The sequence below is a fragment of the Austrofundulus limnaeus genome, unplaced genomic scaffold, assembly GCF_001266775.1.
Source record: "Austrofundulus limnaeus strain Quisiro unplaced genomic scaffold, Austrofundulus_limnaeus-1.0 Scaffold290, whole genome shotgun sequence".
NCBI classification, from domain to species: domain Eukaryota; kingdom Metazoa; phylum Chordata; class Actinopteri; order Cyprinodontiformes; family Rivulidae; genus Austrofundulus; species Austrofundulus limnaeus.
In genome coordinates this window covers 457,821-469,823 of record NW_013952692.1, presented here as the reverse complement: position 1 = coordinate 469,823, position 12,003 = coordinate 457,821, and the positions used below count along the sequence as shown (strand labels likewise).

The 12,003-nt window shown below is 37.5% G+C and overlaps 1 protein-coding gene across 1 annotated transcript in view; it reads left to right on the top strand.

Moving 5' to 3' along the window:
- Positions 1-12,003, top strand: part of sema6cb (semaphorin 6Cb) — a gene marked incomplete at its 5' end in the record, with an annotated part of 160,740 nt that overhangs the window by 8,761 nt on the left and 139,976 nt on the right. Inside the window, 1 exon segment of the mRNA XM_014021390.1 lies at positions 8,062-8,136.

Below are 12,003 nucleotides of genomic sequence, written 5' to 3'. Positions count from 1 at the left end.
CGTGACATGTTCGTAGGAACCCTTTGTACGAACAAAAGTAAGAGAAATTTAGGATAAGAATACGAACATGTTCTTGCATGAGGCCCATTGTGTTGTGTATTAAACTTGAATACCTGCAATAATTGCACGGACTACCTTTGGTTTGTAGAAAGTAAAATAATTTTAGTATGACCTCCTTAAAGTTAAAACATGAAACAAAGAAACCATTTTTTGCCTAATGATTATGAATCATAAATAAAATGACATTTATAAGAAAACATGCCCCCTAATTTTTATGTTCTGTATAGATGCTTGAGTTACTGTGAATGTGAGTGCGAGAGAGAATTATTACTGAAAGTCTCCCGACAATGACAAGGGTCAAGTTGTTTTTGCACAAAACTGAATTGGAGTCAAGCCGTGGTGCTCCAAACATTTGAACAATTTTAGAGTAATTGCAGATGATCATTCAGTGTATGTGTTAAGTGCCCCTGCAGTGATGTGGATGACTGCGTCATGCAACAAAACATAATTAATTTACTGCGAGGCAGTAAACTTTTTTTTATCCCCACAGAGAGAGATGCACAAAAAAAGCCTCCAATTGCTCCTCACAAGATGTTCGAGTTCTCCAAAGCAAGAATCTGTTAGATCTGTTTTATTGCCTCCTTTTTTCTGCCCCTTTGCCTTAATCGTCCCCAAAGGGGTAGTTTTTGTTGACCGACAGCATGAAAACTATCCGAGGGTAAACAAAAACCCAGACCAAATTGTTGCTTTAATGCCACAACTGAATGACAGGAGACTGTGACAAGAATAAGGGTGCCACACGCACATTGACACTCAGACCATGTCTGGGTCTGACAGTAGCCCTCTAGCTAAACAATGTGTGTTTAGTGTTGGCCTGTAGCTACAGGTAGCAGGAGGATGAACTGTCAGAAAGACCAGTTTAAAGGCTTGGACACAAAGACATTTCACAGGTTTCTATGCTGTTGGCTTGGGACTGCACAACTGTTCTCTTGGAGATTGATTCTTGCAAAGATTTGAGTTAAAACTGTAAAAAACATAAAAAAACCTACAAGCAATGAAAACGTTGATCATGATGGAGCATTGCAGAAGTCTGGCAGTGTGTCTACAGATTCCTTCACTTGAGGAAAAAAAACGTTGTGTTGGATCTTGTCTTCTAAAGAATAAAAATCAAATAATACATTTTCCGTGCAACAAATTCTATCCCTGTTTCCCCACACTGTTACTGCTAGATTCAGTATGGCTTCAGCTGTCCGGTGTCCACTGAGGCGTCTCATATATTTGTTTCTTCAGTATGACAGCAGATATATAGGGAAACGGGGAAACGCTTCTCAGTTTGAAACCGTGTCATGGTTTTCTTTTGCTTCTGGAACTTCTGATTTTAGTCATTCGGGTCATGAAAGTTTTGGCTCAGTGACACCCTTGAAACTGTCTTGTCTCTACAAAATGTTTGTCTTGGTTAGAACTTTTCTTACCTTATCTTGTCTTTTACATTCTCCAAAACAATAAAAAATAAACATTGGGATGCACCTGGAGCAACTGTCTGTCTTGTTTGTCTTTGTGTCTATGGTGTATAATGATATGATTGTGATGTTGTAATTCTGAGTGTTTATGTGCTGCAGAACAGGAACCTGCTGTAAAACAGCAATTATGCTGAGTCAGGCTTGATTTTTAGTAATCTTTTCCTGTTAATAAAAAAAACTGTATCCATGACAAACATTAGTAAGGCTTTCTATAGGTAACTAAAATCATAATCAGACTTGTTGATACCTTTTCAAACAGAAGGGTCAGTATGCTGCAACGACTCAAATGTTTTTAAAAATATTTTATGAAAACTTCATTTTTACTTATTGAATATATTTGTATAACTCTGTCCCAGACTGTTCATCTAATACTCATTTTTGCCAAAGATATACATTTTTTGTGCTATTGCCTCCATTTAATTCCAACATTTGCCTGACAGACATTACAGATATCTGTAAAATACAGGTCCATGTGTGCTCGAACCAACCTCATTTCTAGTCATGAGTTTGATATAGTGATGCCTGTTTGATGCTGGTTTTTAGCTACCAGAGTGCACTCAGATGTGATTCAGGCGGTGCCACTTAAATTTACACACGAGAGCTGCAGGGTTGTTCACGTTTCACACACTGTAACACAGACCATCTCAAACACACATGCTAATGGATGGAGGTGTGGAGGCATCGGTTAGATACATATGCAGAAAGGCATGACGATATAGTTGTGTTATTTATTTTAAGATGAAAGTTCAGACATAGAATGAGCGGAAGGTCGAATAAAATAGATAATATAAAAGAAGTAATTCACCCAGATTACAATTGATCATTAATATTCTCTTACGACTCTCTTAAACACAAATTATCTTGAATCTTTATTGAACAGACTAAAATATGTACTATAATAAATAAATCTAAAGAAAATATAACAATGTACTTCTGTGAAAATAGTTTAGAGAAAATGGTTTGGGCATTTTAATCAGACCTATTGTGCAAATTTGATTGACTGCTTTTAACAAGCTGCAGCGTCTCTGCCATGATCCAAAAGGCACCGTGTCTGATTTCTGCTCCTCAAAGCTGCTCTGATGTATAAAAATGAAATGTGTAAAGGAGGAGAGACAGATTAACTAACTGGTTTGTGCCCAACATGTGCAGGAGACACAGGTCACTTACTGCACCGAGGCGGTCTATTCACCAGGAAGATCTTTTTAATTAGGCTATGTTCTTTTAATTAACCAGCCAGAGAAATGTCTGTGTCCATTTGTCACCCCGCTTTGCTCAGGCATAGCTGGGTGAAAAGACCCTCTTTTGTCTCCTCACAGTTCCAGAGGTTCCTGCTCCTCATTATACATCCTCATTCAATGAAATGTATTTTTTTTCTTCTTCCTTAGATTAGCATGATAATACCCCTTAGAGGGTAAGAAAGTGGTGAAGAGCTATTGCAGGACTGCTCATCAGATTCAATGTGTTCAAGACCGTGGTTATTATCATACTGAATGCACCATCAGTTAAACTAACAGCCTGAATTCTGACATTTATCTCCAATGTCATAGAATAACTGTCTATTGCACGGGGAGCTCAATGGCAAATTACAGGTTATGTCTTGCTCCTTGGTGGCTGGATCCTTCCCCGGTGTAATCATGCTATGTTAATTCAGCCCCCACCATGCAGTATTCTTGATAGAAAAGAAGGCTTCCCAACTCTTTGGATGAGAATTGGAGCAAGTGAATAAATGTGTTCGTTTACACACTGGCATTTCCCATGAAACCTGAGCACATCCTTAGTTTTTCCCTTGAGCCGCAGGGACAAGAAGAGAGTGGGGGAGGCAGGTCTCCGCTGGAGGTTGTAGTTCTGTTTCCAGAGCCGAGGTTGCGTGCAGGTCAGGCCACCTTGAACTCCTCAGCTGGATTTATTGTGTTGGCGGTGGACGGGGTCAGGTCGCCCTCCTCCTTTCCACACGAGGACTTTGTTAGTGTCGGACACAGAGCAGACGCTGGCAGCACAGACAGACCCCTGTCACACTCTCTGAGGAGAACGCTGCAGGGGTCAAGGGTCTCGTGTTGAGGGTGGTGGCATGACCCAAATACTGATTGATTGTTCTCAAGCCCGTATCAAGGGAGGGGGTCAAGCCTCTCACCCTCACCCCCTGTGGAGATGGTAAATAAGTGAATTTGGCACAAAGAAAGTGGAAACACTCTTAGACACAACTTGTTTGACTCTGCTGCTCCACTGTACACCTTCAGGCGGTCTGTGTTTTCACTTTGCCTGAAACAAGACACCAGACCACATGTTTCTCCTTTACAGACAGCTGAGGGACGAAAGGGCACGAGTGTGGTCTGTTTGTCATTTGGTAGGAGACAGAAGAGGCCACACTCCCCAGTCGCTCTGTGAAATTTATTAGTTGTTCAAATACCCAACCATGCTGACCACTGACAATTAAATCAATCATTTTATTAGTGCAGTTCAAAGTCCACGAAAGATGACCTACTGGGTAAATTCACTGCTCTTTATCAAGAGAACAATTGAAAACATTGTTGTAGTTTATAGTAGTCCTTCCTTTCAGTGTTATTACTGACCAAAAAATAGGACCTTTAAATTAACCATGAATAAGAAAAACATGCTGGATTATTTTAAAATGCTTACATTTTAGACTAGCCTCTTATTTTTAGTCAACTGAATTATAAATGTGTATTCTAATAAATGTGATAAATACTTTTTATTCTAATCTTAAAGCTTTTACATAATTCATCAAATAATTGTTTTGTAAGATTACAAAGTGACAAAACATTCACAACATATGTTATCAAAGTGAGGTTCAGTATTTTGCCTTGAAGACTTGAACATGTGAGCTGGAGAAAATTATGATTTTTTTTTATTCTCATTAGAAAAGGTCACTAAGGCTGGTTGTCTAATCAGCAAATTATCATCAGTGTAGGAGTTTGACTGATGAGTAAAAGAAAAATGTGCAATTTATTAGTAATCATGCCCCCTGTGGCATCAAACATTTTGTTTTTTTAAGCTACACACTCTTGGCAGAGTGTTGTTTTAAAAGTTAAATTTAATTGTTCATAATCTACACCTCAACAACCAGAAACCTATACCTCATTGAGATGGTCACCGCAGATAAACAGCCTTAGCAAACACCTAATTAGATACAACTCTGGTAATTTTACAGGTAATTTTACAATTAGGTGTGGTAGTAGCTGAGGGATGTTGACATATGCACTAAGTACTTTAGATTGCACAATATCTATCCTTAAAACTTTACCATTACCTGTCGAGTCTACACAGTCTGTACATTTGCAAAATATCGTCCTATGAACAATTTGACACATTTAATTTAACTCTTAACTGTGTGTACATCTGCAAACTATAGTCATTGTGAGTAAATCTAATATAAGATGGCTGGCAAATATAGATTAGCTAACACAAACATGGCTTTAACCTGCAGGCCTAACCCTAACCCAAATTAAAATTCACAAGCCTAGTTTCTATGTAAAACTGTCGATCTGAATTTTTTAAACTTCAGACGATTTCAATCATCATTTTTCTAACTGCAACTAGTATTTAATTATTAAACTACACTATAACCATTAACTTTTTGAAATTTCCAAAACTCCATATCGAATAAAAGGTAACTTAATTGACTACACTTGATTGGCTGGTGTCAGAATGAAGCTCAGAGCTGATTGGCTGATTCTAGTCAAGCCAATCAATCAAGTGTACCACAGATAGGTGGGACATGAGGGGCTTGCTACTCATTTTGTGCTTTGGAGAGTCTGTAGTTGTTGGTCAGAAGAGGTGTCAATCGAAAGAAGACAACCAGTCAAATTGTTTGAACAACCTATTATGCAAATTTGAATTTCCTGGTAGGCTATAAAGAGGGAGGAAATAACCACAAACTGGGAATGTACCGTGGGCGATACATTGATGATTGCAATTAGCTCCCCATGATGTCATGTTTTTATATGCAGTGCACTATCACATGTGCTTGTGAGCCTGTTTTATTGTGTGCTGCCACTCCACATTGTGGGTTCAATTCCCAGCTTACTTTTTTAACCTGTTAAGATGAAAACTTCATTTGACTGATGGTTTGTCGGTATAGTTTTAGAACACAATGCAACTGATTTAGAGTCAAAAACATGCAAGTGAAAATGTCATCTATTAATCGTCATGTTATCTTCTACATGCCACAATTAATCGTGATACAATTTATGGCCAATATCGTCCAACCCTAGTTTAAAATTACCACAAAAAGTGGAGGGTGCTTTCTTTCAAGGAATTCTAAACCGTTTAATTACTACCAGAATTGTATTTTAACTACTATCAAGATGTCAAAGGTTTGAAAATCAACATTTGTAACTGATTCTGCTGAATGCAAAGGCCTCAACCACACAAACAAACACAGCAAACATCTGGTCCAGCAGTCTAAGCTCAGTTTGAAATACTCTTCTGTTCTGGCTCCAAGTCATGGTTTTGAAGTTTTTTAATTGCTTACATAAGGTTTACAGTTCACACATTTTGTCAGTGTTCGATTCTTCAACCCAAACTAAAATGAATTCTTCTTCTCTCCCAAACAAATCGACTTATTTTTTTAAGGTTGTGATGTCTGAGTGTTCTCAAAATTTTCCGGTCCCATTTTGTTGTGGATAACTTTTAGTGTGATTCTATCATATGTCCAGATCTGCGTCAAAAGCCTCCTTTTTTTCTTCTTTTGCTGAATTACAAAGCACAAACACAAACTATTAAGTTAATCTAGATGCATTTAGAGGCAATTTAACTGTCTAGGGAGTTAAAATGCTTCAGAGGTACTGTTGTCTGGAACCTTTGTGGTGTTGGCACAGGAATTTGTTTTTCACAAGGACTTATCTGCCTTTTGATGTTTGGTGTTTTTCCCAGCCTCTGCTGTGAGATGCTGCAAATGTTGAACACACACTCGCACCCCTAACTGCTGAAACAAGAAAATAATGACCACATGCCTAATGGTATCGGATTACTCGCAATAAACTGTTGCTGATAAATAAGATGCATATCTGTCAGAGATTTGTGAGCTTCATGTCTAAACGGAGAGGATTCAAGCGTAGGGGAGAAAAATAAGCTGGCGGGCTGGTTTTTCCTGTAACCTTAACTGAACCATTGTCAGCGTGTGACTGCCAGCTGGAGAGTTTACAAATCCAGAGGATGCTGCCTCTGCACGTCTTACTGGGCCACACTACTTGAAATGTGCCCAGTCAAAAATTTCATCACTATTTGTCTGTTTAAAGCAGACTATTACACATTTTAACAAAAGTCTTAGTTTAAATGTGTTTAAGCAACATTAAAATATTGGCTTTTTCCCATTTGATGCCTGCAAATGTACGAATAGGCTTATTTGATTTATTTAGCATTTTGTGTTTGATGCACTGTTCAAAAGGTCAACCTTTGATTACTTCATAGTTTGAGAAAAGGACTGAATGATCAAATAAGTCAAATGTTCCAATCAGCTAATATGATTGCTGTAGAATACTGTGTACTATTTTGTTGTAAAAACAATGGTTATAAATGTGCATGGGCAAAGCAGTCACGCTCACGTTTTTAGTGATATAAACACAGAGGTTGCTAATTGCGTTCCTTTTAAGATCATAAAGTAGATTTTTCATTATCGTTTAGCTATACATGTATTTTTGTGCTTGTTAAATCTGTTTAATTCCATCGGCGTTTCCAGCTAAAGCTCTTTGTTTATATTCATTGACCTGTTAAATGGAAAAGTTGGGTTCCATTGTGCACATGTGCACAAAAATCTACAAAATGGTCTATTAGAGTTGTACTTCTTACTGAACCAAAAACTGATATTATGCCATGTCTGTGTGCAACTGTTTATTTTATTTATTTATTTGGCATGTGCCAAAGAAATTTGGACTGTGAATATCTCTGGTTTCACACTGTAGAAACACTGCAACAAACTGCCCACACTTCCCTTCTATGAACATGTGTTCTGCACTTATACAAGCTTTTCACATAATATTATTGCTTAAAAATAAGTTGCAAACTTGTCAGGAGTAGATGTGGGAGGTTTAGCGTTTCCCATGTTTTTTTTAAATATATCTTACTGTAAAAACCTTTTAGGTTTGTGTTCTGGCAAGGTAAAAATGTTTTTTTTTTCCTTTCTGAGAGCAGATTGCCAGAGCAGATTGTGAGCAGAGATGCTATCAGCAGATTTGGCTAGTTTGAGCTCTGGGATTTGTTGAAAGATTTTGTTCACTTATTGCAAAACAACCTGTTGCCATGCAAACTGCTTTCCTCCCCAAAAACAGCTTTTTCCAGATACCTCCAAACAGGCAAACTCATGTTTATACTGGATGGCACTTCTTCACATTTTCCCAATAATAAAGGGTATTATATGCAACATTATGGGTGGCCATTGTTATTCATAGTTGGACTTGGGAGTTCTTTGCTGGAAGTAAAACATGACTATGTTCAGAGTCTTAGGTGGCATTACTTGCAAGCTGCTTAGTAATATGTTTGTGATATACACATATGTAAGACTCATCTCATATTTTTCTTTTAGATTCATGGACAGCTGCAGCTGAAGCCTGTTCCAATCCTATTTGCTGCAGACAGGAGACTGTTTGAAAGCTGTAAGGTAAGGGATGCTGTTTCTCTCTAATTGTTTCAGGATTAAAAGTTTAATATTAGATTTAACTGGTTGTAAAAAGGAAATTACTCTTCAGAGATTTATGGAAACAACACTTTTGTATGCTTTGCAGAAATATCATGATTGCATTTTGCAAAATAAATAAATTATTTCTGAATGATTTTAAGTACCCATGAAACTTATTTACCATTTAGGTATTTTTCACATTTTTCCAGACATTTTTTTCTATCTTAAAATCCAAGGACAAACTTAGTTCAGACGTTAGATTCTTGCATCTTAATGAAATAGTTCTAACTTGATGAAGACGCAGTGGTGCATTTTTAAAATACATGTCAAAATCAGCAAAACATTGTCTATTTTTAATGTGGGCCTACTTTAATACAAGTATACATCTGTTTATAGAATATTTCATTAGTAATGTTTCTTTTTAATGTAATATTTCTGTATTTTGACCATACTTTTGTCACTGGTTTTTAATTTTGACAGTGGGGAAACGAGCTGAAGAAAAGTAGAAACTTGGATAGTCACCCCAAAACTTCTCTGTCTGGTAAAGACTTGCTTAAGTGAGCTTAACTGTGGACAGTAGAGGACAGGGACAAAGAGCGGCAATGACAAAAGGCCTCGTGGGAAGGCTGGAGGCAGATGGTTGGGCAGATGCAGGTCTGTTGTAACCTTGAACAATTCAGAAACTAAAAGCAGGAAGAAGTAAAAAGTCACAAAAACAAGTGACGTTATGGACGGTTCAACAAGAGTTCCAGTTCTGTGGTGTGCAGAGAGGTTGTTTTGTTGTTGGTTGTGTTGGACACAGTCTTATATAGGCTCTTGTATTCAGTCAGCTGGTCATCATGAACATAATTCTGTTTATGAAACAACTTCATTGCATTTTGACTTATTTCACATTGAGTTTAATCAATGTCTAAAGGATGAAAACAAATATTTACTCCTATGCAAAGTTAAATAGAAATGGGTTCAAATAATCAGCAGTGACTCAGTTTTGATATTACCTGATGGTCAAGTATTTATTTTCTAGTAGGAGAACTTCATAATCACAAAGTATTATTGTTCTAATAATAATAATAATAATAAAAAATTTTAAAATGTAAAATTTAAATGTTCCTCTTTTTAAATAGTTTTTGCACTAAAAGAATCTGTAAAGAGCAAAATATAATAATTTCTTGTGTCTCTCCCTTTTAAAAAATACAATTTTAAGAATTGTGATGAACAAAATTTTACTGATTTTAGTTTCTGTCAATCCAGTAAATACTTTATCTTCAAAAATAGTTTTCAGACCAGGAATTTGTCAAATAAAATTACGTAGAGCAAAACTGAATGTACATTTTGGCCTTTGCTTCAAAAAAATTGTTAAAACTATGATAGTGAAAAGGCAACGGTCCACTTGATGAAATGTAGTTATTAGATTTAACTTAATTTTAAAATGATCTAGAAACAGTAAATGGGTACAAAGCATCATGTTGTGTAGTCATTAGCTGATTTGTGTCAATTTGTTTAACATGAATATATTCATGTTTTGGTAATTTGTCTCATTAACACACTTTGTCACCTTACAGTACACACCTTCAGCACCTGCTGATCAATATGATGTTGCAATCTCATTACAACCAATGAGCCATTAGAAGTCTAAGTCACATTTTCTCAGGGGTTTCAGTTGTCTACAGCTGCAGGTTTGAGCTCATGTTGCTTCAGGAAGGGCATTCAACATAAAACGATTACCAAATCCATTTGCAAATTTACTTGTTAGCTAAGATTTGGTCTCTCTTCTTTATTTCATTGTGAACAATGCTGATAGAAAGCCCCCCTCATCCCATCATGTCGTGTCCAAAAATATTCATGTATACAGGTTAAAGTTTTCAAACAGACACATCCTCACACCAAGCTTTTTATTTCAAATTTTTTGTTTGGGTTGTATTGATTGTGTAAAATTGAATTAATGTGTTTCATTAGAGGACTAAAATTTCAACACCAGAAATGAACCAATGGAACACTTCAATATAAATAAAGTCCTAATATAGTAACACGCTCGCTTATTCTCTCTGAGGGATTGTTTAAAGAAATGGAAGTTTACATAGTTCCTGGCTGCACAGTAGTGATCTCATGTCAATACAAGAAGAGCTACACTCCTGATGAAATTCAGGCAGCAGACAGTGAAGCAAACACCACCATCAGCCTGATATTGTGCAGGCCCCTTGGGCTTTGAGCACAGCAAAAGTAGAGCCATGATCAGAGCTGGGAACTGGATGGTGGGCTGCGGGTGTGTGTGTGAGAGAGTGGGGTGGGAGGTAGGGGGGTGCTGTGAGAAATAAGAGGAGATAGAGGAGGGTAGAGGTGTCAGCCGTATAATTGGGGTGAGGAGATCTCTGGGGTGGATAGAGAGAAGCTTTATTAAGACCGCTCCAGTCTGATGTGCTTGCACGGCCGCCTGGCTCTTCCTCGCACACCCACGCCAAGCCTCCGTTTTCACCAGAGACTCCGTAACAACAAAGGGATGAAGGCCCAAGTCCTCAAGCTCCTCTCAGTCACCGATAAGACAAAAGGCCCTGTTATTTAAAACTCACTGATAGGTAGGCAGCGGCGTCCGTCTTTTTATTTGAGACCTTTTGTGGCTTCTTAATGTACTTTTAAACTAACACACTGCTAATAGTGGGGTTCTTTTGATTCTATAGATTTGGTTTTATTTGATGATTTGCCATTAATGCTTTCAGAAGCATGCCAAGTGTACAGCTCAAACTCCCCAAAATGTTGCACTTGTGAAGGATTTCTTTGTCTCTTAAATTACTACGTATAATTTGCATGAGCTCATTTGATGTGACATTAAGAAAGCAGTTTTCCACATTAGTTCCTGTTATTGTTATACATTGTCCATGAGGTAGTTGCTTCACTTAAAATATATTTAAAGCAAAGCATTTCTAAAGTATTTCCAAGTTAAAGTTTAGAAAAACATTGGCTCTTTGAATGAAATGGTAATATTCCATTGGTTCAAAGGAAAAATGAACTTTTTCAGAGTGATTTCCCCTGTGACTGATCTCACAGTCTGATGGAGAGATAAGAAGTGTTTCTGCTGCTCTTTCAGCATTAAATTGTTGCTTTTTTGAAGCACTCGTATCAATAAATGAATTCTTTGTTGACGCATGCTTTTTTTATTTTTTTGACTGGAGTATAAAAATGTTTGCCGTCTCACTAAAGCGGATTTTTTTGACTGACACAACAAAGATTTTTCTGCTGAAGCAGGAGGCAGTTTGTGGGAAGAATTAGCAGCATCCCCCAGATCTTGACTGTAAATTGGTTTCTTTGGAAATAATGAAAAAAGGGGCTGGAGGTCTGTTCTCAGTTTTTTTAGTAGCTTGTTAATCCCCCACAGCTCTGGCCGGAGGCAGAGCTGCTTGTGCGTCCATGGCCCTTGTAGAGAATGGCCCTACTACTACTCCTCCAGGCCTCTTTCGTTCTCTTTTGACTTGGTCCTGCAGGGCTTGGCTAATCCTCTGCCTGGTCATGACTGGGAGATTGTAGGCTTTTTCAAAGCTGGCTGGACTTCAAAGTTGCAGGGATACAGGGACTTCAGGAGGTGTAAGAAAATTGGGTCTACAAGCTAAGACTGTGAGTGGTCCACCTTGGCTTTTCATTTCTTATACCTGAGATGACCCTGAAAAATACAAGTATGAGGTCCCATGGAGACTTTGCCAGTTTGAAAGATGTTGCCCTAAATGAGGTACTTAAAGGGATTAGTTTTATCTTTTTCAGGGACACCAGTAACAAACACACAAAAGCCAATTATGTCTTGACACAACAACTGAAATAATATAACATATAGTACACAATTTTGCACACAAAGTTTAAATA